The sequence below is a fragment of the Rattus norvegicus genome, chromosome 19 (assembly GCF_036323735.1).
Source record: "Rattus norvegicus strain BN/NHsdMcwi chromosome 19, GRCr8, whole genome shotgun sequence".
NCBI lineage: Eukaryota > Metazoa > Chordata > Mammalia > Rodentia > Muridae > Rattus > Rattus norvegicus.
The window spans coordinates 14,585,874-14,602,906 of NC_086037.1; the positions used below are offsets into that span (position 1 = coordinate 14,585,874).

The 17,033-nt window shown below is 44.2% G+C and overlaps 1 non-coding gene across 1 annotated transcript; it reads left to right on the plus strand.

The window, feature by feature from the left end:
• Positions 1-7,067: 7,067 nt before the first annotated feature.
• On the plus strand, positions 7,068-7,174 carry LOC134483697 (U6 spliceosomal RNA). Its single transcript, XR_010060581.1, has one exon. It is a non-coding gene; the product is annotated as a U6 spliceosomal RNA (small nuclear RNA).
• Positions 7,175-17,033: the final 9,859 nt, after the last annotated feature.

The following is a 17,033-nucleotide window of genomic DNA, read 5'->3' on the forward strand; positions in this document are numbered from 1 at the left end:
AGGGGTTTGGGGCAGGGCACAGCAGGGCAGGGCAGGGCATTGGGGTGGGGCAGGGCGGGGCAGGGCAGGGCAGGGCAGGGGATTGGGGCAGAGTCCATGAGATGTCAGTAGGCAACAGGCCAGCTGGGGCTAGTGTGGGTACAGGGCTTCTAGTGTGGGTGAGAGAGGAGGAAATTAGGAATGGTCAGATTCTGATGCAGCACATAGGCCGGAAGCAGCTTAGATCATCTCAGTGCCATATAGGGACATTGTAGAAACTGATGGGCAGTGTGGGGATGGTAGGATCCCATATAGTGCTCTCTGCAGGTGTCAGGAGAGCATACAGTGGCTCTGTCAGACTTATGACAATCAGGCAGGCACTGGGTGCAAGTGAGAATCATGGGACAAGTCCTGTGTGCAGCCTGGTTTGGGGACATTCCCAGGTGCCCCATGGACTGCAAATTAAAGGCAAAGGACACAGGGAAGCCAGCAATTCCCATGCACAGGACATAAATACCTGTAGAACTTTCTAGAATTTCCATAGACTATCTGTTACTAGTCCTCATTATAGAAGGCACCAACATTCTGCCCTCTACTTCAACTTGGTGAGACAGCTATTCTAACTCCAGCAGGAAGGCCTCAGGGAAGACAGTAAGAACTCGCAGGTGACCCCTTTTACCATTGAAACAGGGTCTTCCTATGGAGCCCAGAGTGGCTGTAGGATACTAATGCTCCTGCCTCACAGTGACTAGAATTCCAATCCACCCTCAAGAACAGTTGATTCATCACTAGATCAGACTAAGGACATGTGAGGCCCCAGGGTGCTAGGATTACAAGGGTCCTAGTAAGTTTCTCCAGCCTAAATTACAACCTGAGTCAGTGCTGCTATTTGGGACACTGCCTGATGCCCAGTGACATCACACCTTGGAACTCTTTTTCAAAAATAAGCTGTTATAGGAATGAAGTAGCCACACAATAAACATTGGTCTGGACACTCCTAGGTCAAGAATCCCCTGTTGGAAATGCCTTGGATCGCAAAATTTTAAATTCTAGATCCTTCTGGGTTTTAGAAGATTTATAAATACAAAAAAAGAAAGATGGGCATAGTAATTTAAGCCTGTGATCCCAGTCATGGGAAACTGAGTCAGAGTGATGGAAGACTGTAAGTTCCAGGCCCACCTGTGTTTCAAGAAAAAAAAAAGGCATGGTGAAGATTCCACTCAAGTGGAAACCAAAAGGGTTTCACATGGGCCCTGCCATCCACTGGTCACTACATCCACTCTCATCACCACAGCCACAGGCAGACACTGGGGAACATTTCCCACTGTCTCTCTTTGGGATGCAATCCACCCCATGATTCTATGTGAGGAATCCCCCAAAGGTTGCATCATGTGAGGGACCTAGAAAGTTCCAGGATTGGGAGAATTTAGGAGTTTATAATTAAGGATGATCTACAGCTGTGGCAAAGCCTTTTCCCACCACATGGCAGCCCTAGGTTTGCCCCCAACAGTAAAAATAAAATCCCCCAAAATAATTCAAACAAAATGTCCTGAAGCCTGCGCCCTGACCAGTCTCTTCAAAAGTGCCAGGAACCTGGGTCCACATTTAGGACCCAGCACGACCTCTGTGACCCATGAGAAGGGATCTAATATGGGAATTAGTACAGTATGACTTATCCTTGTGGATACCTTTGGTGACAATAACCACCTGACCCCTGAAAACCCATCTACCTGGGGGGCTCAGCACTCATGTCACCTAAAAAGCCCAGATCCTAGGGCCAGCATGGGCAGGTGGTGAAGAAAGTTTGTCTCTCGTGAACATCAGTTGCCACTCCTGACTTGACTCTATCCTCAGGAGACAATGTCACCCCAGAAAGTGTGGGTGTCAACGGCTCTTCCCAGGCCAAGGCTGGAATACTGCTTAAGTTCCACAATGCACAGCAGTGCTCACTCTAGAGCTAAATGTTCTACAGCTGAAAGGGGTGGGTGCTCTGCTGACCACGCCCCTTCCCTGCAGTATTTAGTGTACTCAGAGTGGTGCTTCAGATGTGAGGGACTTCTTGAGGCTACTCCCATGGAGAATGGCAGATTCATCAGAACGGGGCACAGGGTGAGTTCAGAGCACAGCTGGGAGGAATTTAGGGATGCCAAGCCATGACTAAGACCAGATCCTGGGCTGACAGGCACTTGAGCTGGAGAACTGGCATCCAAAGTGTGACTGCCTGAATTCCTCTTAGACCAAAAGCCCTGGATCTGAGCTACTTTGGTGCGTGCTCCTAAGTGGGGTCCCAGACACAGCTCAGAATTGGGGCTGTGCATGGACTTTGGTGCTGGCAGCAGGTGGCTTAGCCATAAAGTGCCGAGCTTTCTCATCTGTGCCCACTCAAACTCCTCTGTTTCATTTTAGGTGTGTTTGGTATAGTTTTGAGACAGGGTATCTTGTAGCAGCCCAACTCGCTTTGAGCAACACTGTAACATAAAAATAACCTTGAATTCAAGATCCTCCGACCCCTCTGTCCCAAGTCCTGGAATTAAGACCTCCAGCTGTGACCATTTTACTGCAGCATAGGATCCATCTGTATTAGAGTGAGCTTTGGAAATACTGGAGCTCCGACTGTTCCTTAGAATTCAGGTTTCCTTAATTCTTAGCAGGAGTTTTGTGATGATGGGGATGACAGAGTCAGGAGTTACACTGGGAGAGGTAACAGTCCTGGCAGCCCTGAGTGCACAGTGAAAGTCAAGACAGAAGCCTGCTGATTAGCACCTGAGTGAAAGTGGGAGGATTCAGAGTTCAAGAACAGACTCAGTTACATACCTAAGACCATATTGCAACATTTTTGTTTCATTTTTGGCTTGTTTTCTTTGAGACAAGGTGTTAATTTATAGCCCTGGCTGTCCTGGAACTCACAATGCCTCTACCTCCCAACGGATGGAATTAAAGGCATGCGCCAACATGCACTGCCACTAATTAATTTTTAATTAAACATGCTGGCACAATCCAGTAATCCCAGTGCTTAAGAGGCCGAGGCAGGCAGATATCTGGTTTCCTGACAAGTCTGATCTACAGAGAGCCTGTCAGAATAGCCAGGGCCAAACAGAGAAACCCTGTCTCAAAAAATAAACAACAAAATGAATTTGTTTTAAAGAAGAGAGGAACTATTTAACAGAATTAGAGGCAGAGAACCAAAAGGTAATGGGCAGTGCAGAGTCTAGCTTCTGAGATGAAAGTGGACACCAGGGGTTAGGGTGGGGATTCTCATCTTGTACTGGGACACAAGGGTGGCTTCAGGGATGGAAGGCTCAGTCAGTCATTAGTCAGGATTCTCAATCAAGAGGGTGTTGTAAGATCCAAAATGTGTGAGCAGTGTTCTGCATGAGACTAGAAGAACCTGCCTACCTATACAAAACAGCCAATGAAGAGTAATCACAAGCATACATCTGGAGGTCCACAAGAGGTTAACGTCCACCTTAGTGTGGATTATACAGAGCACAGGTGGAGAGGAGTAGAAGAGCTGATGGTGGCTGAGGCAGGAGAGGAGTTCAGGTGTGAATTTGAGCCAGTAAAGGAGCTTGTAGGTCGGGCAGAGCAATGAGAGGTCTAACAGCATAGCTGTTGAGATCCTTCAGATTAATTTGTCTTAAGAGCCTCATGCCATAGCCAAGGACAGGAGTAGATCTGACTATTGGGTGGCTGGGCTCACATAGCCCAACAGGTTTGTCCTTGCATCTGTGAGATTCCAAGTCTCTCCCTTTAGACACAGCCATGGAGAAGGTGTAGCAGTGAAGGTGCAGATGGCTTTGCAATGCTTGGCTTATGGTGTTGAGTACTTCATGCTCCATAGAGCTAGGAAATGTCCTAGAAGCCAGGGAGGCTGAGCATGAGGAAGACAGGTCTCTGGGAGAGAGAAATGATAACCAAAGTCACTAAGAACTTCCTGAATCACAGTGTCTGTTAACCATATATTTTATTTACTTATTTTTATGGGCCTGAGTGTTTCACCTAATAAATGCTTGTGCACCATGTGGTATGTGTGGTGCCCGTGAAGTACAGACTGATTCCCTAGAATTGCAATTACAGGTTAATAGGAGCCACCATGTGGACACTGGGAACTGAACCTTGGTCTTATGCTCTTAGCCACTAAACCAACCATCTCTTCAGCACCACCCCCCAATTGTATAGTCATTAAGATTTAACCATTTGGCCTTCAGTATTTGAATTAATACAGATGTGACAAGAGTTATAGTTAACATGGTGGTTCAGGTATAGACAGGCAGGCATCTCATTGTATACAAAACATGAATCCTTCCTTCCTTTCTTTCTTTCACTTCTTTCTTTCTTTCTTTCTTTCTTTCTTTCTTTCCTTCTTTCTTTCTTTCTCTCTTTCTCTTTTTGTTTTACTCTTGGAGACAGTGTTGTTTTTTGTGTAGCTGACCTGGAATTAGCTCTGTAGAGGAAGCTGCCTTGAATTCAGAAATCTGTCTGCCTCTGCCTCCCAAGTGTTAGGATCAAAGGCCTGTGCCACCACCACCACACATCCTTCTGTTTAAAGGAAAAATGTAGTCTTACAGGGCAGCATGAATTTAGCCCCGGTATAGACATTTTCCTAGGCCTCAGGAGCTGTAGAGTTCATGAAGGATTTGCTGCCTTCCCCTTTAGCCTGGCTAACTATGAGAGCTGCACACCCATGGGTGTTTGCTTCACAAGAGTCTGGAGGATGAGGGTCACAGGCTGAGGTAACTGTGTAGAGCAAAGGATGCTCGGTGAAGGTCAAGTGGGTAAAATGCTGAAATGCTGAGAGAAGAGGCCTATGGTAGGCGCCTCCTACACCTGAGACTTCCAACCCCGAAAAGCAGGGGGTAGAGAGTGAGGATGCAGAGTCCACACAGGTCAGGAAAAGGCCATGTTCCTGAAGCCTCCATGTGTGGTGGACAGGCTCTAGGGCACCATGAGGGAAATCAGGAGCTTCTGGACTTTGTAGAATTACAGGGTTCCATGTTACCTCACATGCCCATGATTTGCCCCCTACTGCATGGAGAAGCCAACACCAGAAGCCTCCAGCTCCCAGCCCTGCTTTTGCCATGTAGGTTTATCCAGAAGAGCTTGGAAGTCCCTGGACCTGGAGTCTCAGGTGGTTGTGAGCCACCTGACCCGGGTGCTGGAGACTGAACTCAAGTCTTCTGCAAGAGCAGCAAAGAACCGTGCGCTGCCTGGCCCAGCCAGGGCTGTGAAATGGTGTTTATTTTCATCTGAACAAGCCCAACAACAGTTTAGGTCCCTAGAAGCCACATAAACCTGGATGCAGTAGAGTCTGTCATCCAGCCCTTCCCACAGGGAGATAGGAGCCTAAAGTGGACAGTCTCTAGGATTAGAGGGAAGGGCTAGCCTAGCATACACAGCCATGGACGAGAGGTAGAAGGTGAGGATCTGTGCTCAGGTTGTCCCTGACCTTTACACAAGCACATGAGTACCTGTACTCACAGAACGCCATACAGACATACGTGAGTAAAGATATAAAACAAACAACATTGAAAATACAATATACTGGGGCTGGAGGGATGGCTCAGTGGTTAAGACCACTGACTGCTCTTCCAGAGGATCTGAGTTCAATTCCCAGCAACCACACTGTGTCATATAACCATTTCTAATCTCATCTTCTACCCTCTACTGTTGTGTCTGAAAACAGGGACAGTGTACTCACTCATATGGACAAAATAAATAGTTTTTGTTTTAATCCTTTTCTAAAAAAAGAAACCCATCTGTGACACATGATCATTGTGTGATTCCAAATGTGCCTAAGTCAGTACAGTCCTATTGCTACATGGTGCACCAGTTGTGTCAGCCTTGGTAGTAGAATGGCACAGTTGAAAAGATGCTGGTCACAGTGACCAGGCAGCCTAGAAAGTTCACCATGAGCAGAGAAGGCTGTGCTGTGTCCTAGTCCTCTACCCCACACTGCCACCTCATCCCTACGAATAGAGCAAAAAAGAACAGATGAGGAATCTTCCAGGTTTCTTTCCTCTTTGATTTCTTTATTAACCTAGCCCCTGTGCTACATGTAAACTTGTCACATCCACTGTCCCATCCCTAAGCCCTCATACCTGTCAGATAAGACCGGAATCTTGCTTTGGGGGGAAGCTCTGGTCCCTCTCTGTCCTAAGAGGCTCTGAGCCATCGCTGAAAGAGAGTCCTCTGAGGATTGAGGGAAGTCCATAGCCCGTACTCTGACTTCCAGGAAGGTTTGAGGAAGGTGGTCCTCTTCTTGTGGTTCCTCTAGTAGGAGCAGCCCACACTTGGTCCCAGCTCCCACTATCAGGAAAAGACAGGTGGCTCTGGTCTTTGCACAGCTCCAGTGGAATGAACAGTGCATCTCTCCTCTCTCTCTTTCAGGAAGTCTCAGCCTCTGGTGCAGGTGATGTTCCCAAGGCAAAGGAAAGGGAAGTGCAGAGTGAGGACTCCCAGGATCCTTTAAAACATTGTCTGCATTGTCTTCATTAATTTTTCTGTTTAATTTTTATTCCATGTGTATTGATCTCATTGTAGGGGTGTGCATTCCAAAGCATGAGTGTTGAAGGTAGAGGAAAAAGCATGGGAGTCACTTTATCCTACCGTGTGGGGTCCCAGGCTCTGAACCGGGTTGTTGAGCTTGGCTACAACGATCTTTCATACTGAATTTCCTGCTGGCTCTGATTTCAGGGAGAGCGTCTCATAGAGCCCAGATTGGCCAGTAAACTACTGATCATCCTGCCTCAAGTATTGCCATCTAGTTCATGAAAGGGTTGAGTTATTGACACGAGGAACTGGGGATGGGCAGAGGTGCATGACTGAGGCTATCTCTGCTCAGTGGCATGCCTTTGGGGACTGATAGTTTTCATCACTGATATGTCATTTGACTGCAGTGCTCCTCTGGAGAGAAGGAGTCTCTTTTGCCAGGGCATCAGGCTCTCCAGACAGGCCTGGAAGGTGGAGGTCTAGAGGCCAGGCCTGCATTCCTATTCAGAAGCTGCATTTACCACTCTGGACAGTGCTGTAGAACAGGGTCACATATCCAGTTCTACCCTGAGACCTGCTGATAAAGAATGTCTATCCTGGTGCTCGCTTCGGCAGCACATATAATAAAATTGGAACGATACAGAGAAGATTAGCATGGCCCCTGCGCAAGGATGACACGCAAATTCGTGAAGCGTTCCATATTTTTAGAAATAATTGACTCAACTGTCAAAGATAATGTAAAGCGGAAAAAGCTACTGGTCCAAAACATACAGGAAATCCAGGACTCAATGAGAAGATCAAACCTAAGGATGATAGGTATTGAAGAGAGTGAAGACTCCCAGCTCAAAGGACAAGTAAATATCTTCAACAAAATCATAGAAGAAAACTTCCCTAACCTAAAAAAAGAGATACCCATAGGCATACAAGAAGCCTACAGAACTCCAAATAGATTGGACCAGAAAAGAAACACCTCCCGTCACATAATAGTCAAAACACCAAATGCACAAAATAAAGAAAGAATATTAAAAGCAGTAAGGGAAAAAGGTCAAGTAACATATAAAGGCAGACCTATGAGAATCACACCAGACTTCTCGCCAGAAACTATGAAGGCCAGAAGATCCTGGACTGATGTCATACAGACCCTAAGAGAACACAAATGCCAGCCCAGGTTACTGTATCCTGCAAAACTCTCAATTAACATAGATGTAGAAAACAAGATATTCCATGACAAAACCGAATTTACACAATATCTTTCTACAAATCCAGCACTACAAAGGATAATAAATGGTAAAGCCCAACATAAGGAGGCAAGCTATACCCTAGAATAAGCAAGAAACTAATTGTCTTGGCAACAAACAAAGAGAATGAAAGCACACAAACATAACCTCACATCCAAATATGAATATAACGGGAAGCAATAATCACTATTCCTTAATATCTCTCAACATCAATGGCCTCAACTCCCCAATAAAAAGACATAGATTAACAAACTGGATACGCAACGAGGACCCTGCATTCTGCTGCCTACAGGAAACACACCTCAGAGACAAAGACAGACATTACCTCAGAGTGAAAGGCTGGAAAACAATTTTCCAAGCAAATGGTCAGAAGAAGCAAGCTGGAGTAGCCATTCTAATATCAAATAAAATCAATTTTCAATTAAAAGTCATCAAAAAATATAAGGAAGGACACTTCATATTCATCAAAGGAAAAATCCACCAAGATGAACTCTCAATCCTAAATATCTATGCCCCAAATATAAGGGCACCTACATATGTAAAACAAACCTTACTAAAGCTCAAAACACACATTGCACCTCACACAATAATAGTGGGAGATTTCAACACCCCACTCTCATCAATGGACAGATCATGGAAACAGAAATTAAACAGAGATGTAGACAGACTAAGAGAAGTCATGAGCCAAATGGACTTAACGGATATTTATAGAACATTCTATCCTAAAGCAAAAGGATATACCTTCTTCTCAGCTCCTCATGGTACTTTCTCCAAAATTGACCATATAATTGGTCAAAAAACGGGCCTCAACAGGTACAGAAAGATAGAAATAATCCCATGCGTGCTATCGGACCACCAGGGCCTAAAACTGGTCTTCAATAACAATCAAGGAAGAATGCCCACATATACGTGGAAATTGAACAATGCTCTACTCAATGATAACCTGGTCAAGGAAGAAATAAAGAAAGAAATTAAAAACTTTTTTAGAATTTAGTGTAAATGAAGGTACAACATACCCAAACTTATGGGAAATATGAAAGCTGTGCTAAGAGGAAAACTCATAGCGCTGGGTGCCTGCAGAAAGAAACAGGAAAGAGCATATGTCAGCAGCTTGACAGCACACCTAAAAGCTCTAGAACAAAAAGAAGCAAATACACCCAGGAGGAGTAGAAGGCAGGAAATAATCAAACTCAGAGCAGAAATCAGCCAAGTAGAAACAAAAAGGACCATAGAAAGAATCAACAGAACCAAAAGTTGGTTCTTTGAGAAAATCAAAAAGATAGATAAACCCTTAGCCAGACTAACGAGAGGACACAGAGAATGCATCCAAATTAACAAAATCAGAAATGAAAAGGGAGACATAACAACAGATTCAGAGGAAATTCAAAAAATCATCAGATCTTACTATAAAAACCTATATTCAACAAAACTTGAAAATCTACAGGAAATGGACAATTTCCTAGACAGATACCAGGTACCGAAGTTAAATCAGGAACAGATAAACCAGTTAAACAACCCCATAACTCCTAAGGAAATAGAAGCAGTCATTAAAGTTCTCCCAACCAAAAAGATCCCAGGTCCAGACGGGTTTAGTGCAGAATTCTATCAAACCTTCATAGAAGACCTCATACCAATATTATCCAAACTATTCCACAAAATTGAAACAGATGGATCACTTCCGAATACCTTCTACGAAGCCACAATTACTCTTATACCTAAACCACACAAAGACACAACAAAGAAAGAGAACTTCAGACCAATTTCCCTTATGAATATCGACGCAAAAATACTCAATAAAATTCTGGCAAACTGAATCCAAGAGCACATCAAAACAATCATCCACCATGATCAAGTAGGCTTCATCCCAGGCATGCAGGGATGGTTTAATATACGGAAAACCATCAACATGATCCATTATATAAACAAACTGAAAGAACAAAACCACATGATCATTTCATTAGATGCTGAGAAAGCATTTGACAAAATTCAACACCCCTTCATGATAAAAGTCCTGGAAAGAATAGGAATTCAAGGCCCATACCTAAACATAGTAAAAGCCATATACAGCAAACCAGTTGTTAACATTAAACTAAATGGAGAGAAACTTGAAGCAATCCCACTAAAATCAGGGACTAGACAAGGCTGCCCACTCTCTCCCTACTTATTCAATATAGTTCTTGAAGTTTTAGCCAGAGCAATCAGACAACAAAAGGAGGTCAAGGGGATACGGATCGGAAAAGAAGAAGTCAAAATATCACTATTTGCAGATGATATGATAGTATATTTATGTAATCCCAAAAGTTCCACCAGAGAACTACTAAAGCTGATAAACAACTTCAGCAAAGTGGCTGGGTATAAAATTAACTCAAATAAATCAGTAGCCTTCCTCTACACAAAAGAGAAACAAGCCGAGAAAGAAATTAGGGAAACGACACCCTTCATAATAGACCAAAATAATATAAAGTACCTCGGTGTGACTTTAACCAAGCAAGTAAAAGATTTGTACAATAAGAACTTCAAGACTCTGAAGAAAGAAATTGAAGAAATCCTCAGAAGATGGAAAGATCTCCCATGCACATGGATTGGCAGGATTAATATAGTAAAAATGGCCATTTTACCAAAAGCGATCTACAGATTCAATGCAATCCCCATCAAAATACCAATCCAATTCTTCAAAGAGTTAGACAGAACAATTTGCAAATTCATCTGGAATAGCAAATACCCAGGATAGCTAAAACTATCCTCAACAATAAAAGGACTTCAGGGGGAATCACTATCCCTGAACTCAAGCAGTATTACAGAGCAATAGTGATAAAAACTGCATGGTATTGTTACAGAGACAGACAGATAGAACAATGGAACAGAATTGAAGACCCAGAAATGAACCACACACTTATGGGCACTTTGATTTTTGACAAAGGAGCCAAAACCATCAAATGGAAAAAAGATAGCATTTTTAGCAAATGGTGGTGGTTCAACTGGAGGTCAACTTGTAGAAGAATGCAGATCGATCCATGCTTATCACCCTGTACAAAGCTTAAGTCCAAGTGGATCAAGGACCTCCACATCAAACCAGATACACTGAAACTAATAGAAGAAAAACTAGGGAAGCATCTGGAACACATGGGCACTGGAAAAAATTTCCTGAACAAAACACCAATGGCTTATGCTCTAAGATCAATAATCAATAAATGGGATCTCATAAAACTGCAAAGCTTCTGTAAGACAAAGGACACTGTGGTTAGGACAAAACGGCAACCAACAGATTGGGAAAAGATCTTTACCAATCCTACAACAGATAGAGGCCTTATATCCAAAATATACAAAGAACTCAAGAAGTTAGACCGCAGGGAGACAAATAACCCTATTAAAAAATGGGGTTCAGAGCTAAACAAAGAATTCACAGCTGAGGAATACTGAATGGCTGAGAAAAACCTAAAGAAATGTTCAACATCTTTAGTCATAAGGGAAATGCAAATCAAAACAACCCTGAGATTTCACCTCACACCAGTGAGAATGGGTAAGATCAAAAACTCAGGTGACAGCAGATGCTGGCGAGGATGCAGAGAAAGAGGAACACTCCTCCATTGTTGGTGGGAGGCAGACTGGTACAACCATTCTGGAAATCAGTTGGAGGTTTCTCAGAAAATTGGACATTGAACTACCTGAGGATCCAGGTATACCTCTCTTGGGCATACACCCAAAAGACGCCCCAACATATAAAAAAGACACGTGCTCCACTATGTTCATCGCAGCCTTATTTATAATAGCCAGAAGCTGGAAAGAACCCAGATGCCCTTCAACAGAGGAATGGATACAGAAAATGTGGTACATCTACACAATGGAATATTACTCAGCTATCAAAAACAACGGCTTTATGAAATTCGTAGGCAAATGGTTGGAACTGGAAAATATCATCCTGAGTAAGCTAACCCAATCACAGAAAGACATACATGGTATGCACTCATTGATAAGTGGCTATTAGCCCAAATGCTTGAATTACCCTAGATGCCTAGAACAAATGAAACTCAAGACAGATGATCAAAATGTGAATGCTTCACTCCTTCTTTAAAAGGGGAACAAGAATACCCTTGGCAGGGAATAGAGAGGCAAAGATTAAAACAGAGACAGAAGGAACACCCATTCAGAGCCTGCCCCACATGTGGCCCATACATATACAGCCATCCAATTAGACAAGATGGATGAAGCAAAGAAGTGCAGGCCGACAGGAGCGGGATGTAGATCTTTCCCGAGAGACACAGCCAGAATACAGCAAACACAGAGGCGGATGCCAGCAGCAACCACTGAATTGAGAATAGGACCCCCGTTGAAGGAATCAGAGAAAGAACTGGAAGAGCTTGAAGGGGCTCGAGACCCCTTATGAACAAGAATGCCAAGCAACCAGAGCTTCCAGGGACTAAGCCACTACCTAAAGAGTATACATGGACATGGACTGACCCTGGACTCTGACTTCATAGGTAGCAATGAATATCCTAGTAAGAGCACCAGTGGAAGGGGTAGCCCTGGGTCCTGCTAAGACTGAACCCCCAGTGAACTAGATTGTTGTGGGGAGGGCGGCAAGGGGAGGAAGATGGGGAGGGGAACACCCATAAAGAAGGGGAGGAGGGAGGAGGATGTTTGCCCGGAAACCGGGAAAGGGAATAACACTCGAAATGTATATAAGAAATACTCAAGTTAATAAAAAAAAAAAAAAAAAAAAAAAAAAAAAAAAAAGAGAGAAGTCTGGTGTAATTCAGATAGGTCTGAATTCATTTGTTACTGCATATTTATACCTTACCCCTTTTAATATTCTTTCTTGATCTGAGCATTTAGGGTTTTAATTGTTATGTGAATGGAGGAATATTTTCTGGTCTGCTCCCATCTGTCAGATTCTATGGCCGTGCTTCTCAACACTCCTAGTGCTGCACACCTGTAATACAGTGCTTCATGCTGTGATGACTCCCACCATAAAATTATTTCAGTACTACTTCATAACTAATATTGCTACTCTTATAAGTCATAATGTGCAAGGTATCTGATATACATTCTTTGTGAGTGGTCGTAGCCCAGAGTTTGAGAAACATTGCATTATATACATTTTTTTTTAAAGAGAAGCCTTCATCTAAGACGGTCCTGATGCAGGTGTAAGAGCAGAGACACCCTGACATAGTGACAAGTTAGCAGGCCCAAGGCCGCTTGCCTTAATGGCAACAGAGATTCCTGGGTAAAGGCACAATCTGAAATCACTGTCCCCAGGACATTTCTTACCTCAGTTTTTCCCCATTACATGGTGTGTCTGCTTGGCCATGTCTGTCCAGGAAGCCAGTCCCTGTAGTCTCTGATACAGACAGAATCCTAAAGGTGAGAATGTTTTCCCTCTGTTGGCTCCCAGTCACTTCTACAGAAGTAAGTTCAAATCACCCGTGGGTATATGTGTCTCTCTCCCATAATGTGTGAGACTTGAAATGTCATCCATTTGAGTTGACAAAAACCAACTCTCACTTCAGATTTACAGCTGACCAACACTTAGTTTCAGGAGAATGAAGAAGCTGGCCAGGCCTGCAGAGTCAGATCCCCTCCCTGCCTGGGACAATCCCACCCACAGTAGACTTCAGCTTCACCTAGCAGCTGTTATCAGAAAATCTGACCTTAAGGTTCTGAAGTCCACACATGCACAAACCCTAAGGTTGTTAGATGGTGGATATGGGGTTTTTCTCCAATTTAAAATCATTCAGGCCTCTTTTCTCCCCTGGGATGCACTTTGTTCTCTCAGGTCTGTTCTTCTCAGAAGTCAACTCTCAGAAGGGGCACTTTGCTCTAACTCCTCCATGGGACCCACCCAGCATTGTGACTGGAGGATCCTAAGGAGTTGTAGCTCTGAGCTGGGAGGGGGAGCTCTCACCCTGACATGGAGAAGCCTGTTTTCACAGCTGATCTGGATCTGAGGAAAAGGTGCTTTTAAAGAAGCCTGTGAAAGTGTCTCCTGCAGGAGAGCCCACCCTGCAGGTAAAGTCACACAAGACAGGGAAAAGTGGCTTCCCAACTTTCCCAGGGCTCTCAAACCAGGGAGGGTAACTGATTTCAGAGAGTTTGAGAAAGGCCTCCATCTCCCTGAAAGACTTCCCTCAATCATAAGTACCACCACTACCCCAGGCTCAGCAAAGCCCTCCAACTACCAGTTCCTGGCAAATGAAACCCAGTGTGGAGAATTGAGGATAACACTTCTAGGAAAAGGGAGACACAAGCCTCTGGGGGTCCTGACCTGGGGTCTGTCCCTCAGGCTCTCCTCACTTCCCCTAGGTGCCTAGGGCAGGGGCAGGGTCAGGAGTAGGGGGAGGGGCAAGTTCATGGTCAGGGGCAGGGTCAGGGGCAAGCAGTGACCTCCAGCCACAAGATAGGCTTTGGGTGCATGGAACAGGCAGCAGCAGAGCTCGCCCTGCCCTCCTTCTCTCTGGAGTGGGAAAGCATGGAGACCTGAGTGGTAGGGAAGAGTTGGGGAACTCACAGCTGCTTTTCCTCTGGCTGCAACTGCAAGTGGAGGGCGAAAGAAGCCAGAGAGTCTCAGGGGATCCCCCCATTTCCTGATTTCATTGTCCTTGTGGATGTCCAGGATGAAGGCTGTGCTTGGCTGGGCCAGAAGCCCCGCAGACAGGTAGAAGATGCACAACTGGCCTGTGACCTCCCTGGGCACCCACTGGGACCCAGCTCAAGTGGCCACAGACACTCACCAGGCACCCTGCCCCAGCCCTAAGCCTGTACACACCAAGGCCACAGCACCTCTCCTAGTCTCTCCCACCATGAGCACTCACCCTGGCACCCTGGCTGGCTTACACTCTCTGTAGGGAGCTCCTTGTCTGGTTTAGACACCAGGTTGATTATGGCCTCAGAGAAGGAGTTTGACATTGTTCCTTCTCTTTCAATATAGTGGAATAATTGAAGCACTACTGTTATTAGGTCTTCATTAAAAGTCTGATAGGATTCTGCATTAAAGCCATATGGCCTGAGATTTCGCTTTTTAATTTTTGGAGGGGCAAACTATACTGACTGTATCTATTTTCTTCTGAGAATTATCCATGTACCTTCCCAGATCTGTGTTTATGTTGGTAATTGTTATCTGTCTAGAAAATACCAATATCAAATAGATTTTCAGTTTTCTGGAGTAAAGGCCTCTGAGGTAAGACCTAATGGTTGTTGAATTTGTTCATTGTCTATTGTTAGATCCCCCTTTCATTTCTAATTGTGTCAATTTAGGTATTGTCTCTGGTGTGCAGTTTGTTTGAGGAAGGGGTTGCCTCTCTGGTTGATCTTCTCAACAAAAATACAAAAAAAGAAACAAAAAAAAAAATAAAACAAACAAAAAACCCAACACACAGTACTTGATTCTCTTGACTCTTTGTATTTTTCACTTTATTTGTAATTGACTGATTTGATTTGAGCCCTGAATTAATTTCCTGCCATCAAATCGTACCTGACATTCTATGGGATGAGGTTTGGCCTCATCTTGTTAACAGCAACATGTAACTTCTGAGCTGTTTCTGCTCTCTGTAGTGGTAATGATGTCAAATCTTACTGAAAACCATGCATAGCCTGGTTTAGGCTGTATTAAAGTAGCCCACCAATTCAGTGTTCCCTGCAAGGTGCCATGGGACAGCAGTAGCATGAGTCTGCATGCACCTCGACAGTTTTCATTAGGGACTACACACACACACACACACACACACACACACACACACACACACACACTTTACTGACATGGTGCACATTCTTTGCACATACAGAAGAAAGTGAGAAGTAATGAAAACACACCAATAATGGAATTGATGGAGGGAGCTGTGGGAAAGCTGGGGCTTAGAGTTATTTAAAGGCCCTGTGCAGGCTCTCCTTTTGTTGGAGGAGAAACTTCAAGTGCAATGTGGTTCTTTATTTTCTTTCTCTAAAGCACAGAGGGCTAGGGAGGAACACAGGGCTTTGAGCATGTTCGGCAAGTGCAGTCACACTGAATTAAATCCTAGGGCTGGAACCCTATTAATCTTCTACAGAATTACAGAGCAGCCTGGATGAAGACTCTCAGCTGAAAAGGTGGACATCTCAAGACAGGCACTGGACAATGGCTGACAGACTTGACTGAAGAGTGGTAATGTTTTGCTATCTCACAGGAAAAGAAGGCCCCTCCCACTACACTGTACTCTAAGGACAGTTTATTCAGGTTAGGATGACATGAACTATTGTCTCATGTCACAGATGTCAGCACAAAGTATCCAAGGTATTGTATGCCAATGGTAGCATTAACAGAACAAAGCACACAGTGTCATGAAGACATAAATCATGAGTTTGTGTAGCAAGACCCAGGCCTCTTCCAGGGTCTTAGATAGTAATGGAGAACCTCAAATACGGTAGTAATGTGATAGTGTGGTGTGAATCTAGTTACAACTAGCTTCTATTGTGACACAGATGACTCTTTTTGTGTCATGGTCAGCTTATAATGAATGACTAGACCCAAGCATGAGAATAACCAAATACTACATTTCTTCTCTAGCTGCTGAGCTTTTAAAAGCCCTGGGGTGACAGCAAGCTTTTGTGGACATTCTGGATTGGTCCTTGTGTACTTTAACTCTCTGAGTCACCTCCACTCTCAGTAAGTTAGTTCAATTCCATATTGGAAATCAATCACCTGGAAAAAATACATTCCCAATACGATCCCAGATTGGCCATGGAAAAAGGGTAGCTTGAACTGTCCCACCTAGGTTCTGGGCTTGCACAGGCCTCCTCTCCAAAAGAAACCTGTGTTCATAGCTGCAGGCTACATTCACTATGGATGCTCTGGAGGATCCTCCCTAAATGGCTCAGATTAAAATAATTTTCTTGTTAACAATCAAAAAACTGATTATGCCAAGCTGGCCTACATGAAGCTAGTTTCAGTTCTGTATTTTATCAGATGTGCAGAATACATGTGGTCATCATAGATAACAGGTGAAAGATCTGCTCTAATAAGGAAACTAAGTGATGCTGGAGGATGATCCTGACCCACACTGAGCAGTGGGGACACCAGAGCCCTGTAGGGATGCCTGACAACCTAACACGTTGAGCATGCACAGCTCAGTAAGTTCCCTGTGAACACACATCTCCTGAGATCTCTCTATTTAATTGGAGGTGATCCTGTCCACCTAATACAGCACCTCATGTGGAATAACAAAAGCCACCTGCAGGAGCTGTGGTGATGACTCACAGGGTAAAGAAACTGCTGCTCTCTCAGAGGAACCACATGGACCCTAACAATTGGGTAAAGTGTGTCATTGATTACATCACAATGTGTGTGTCCAAGACACA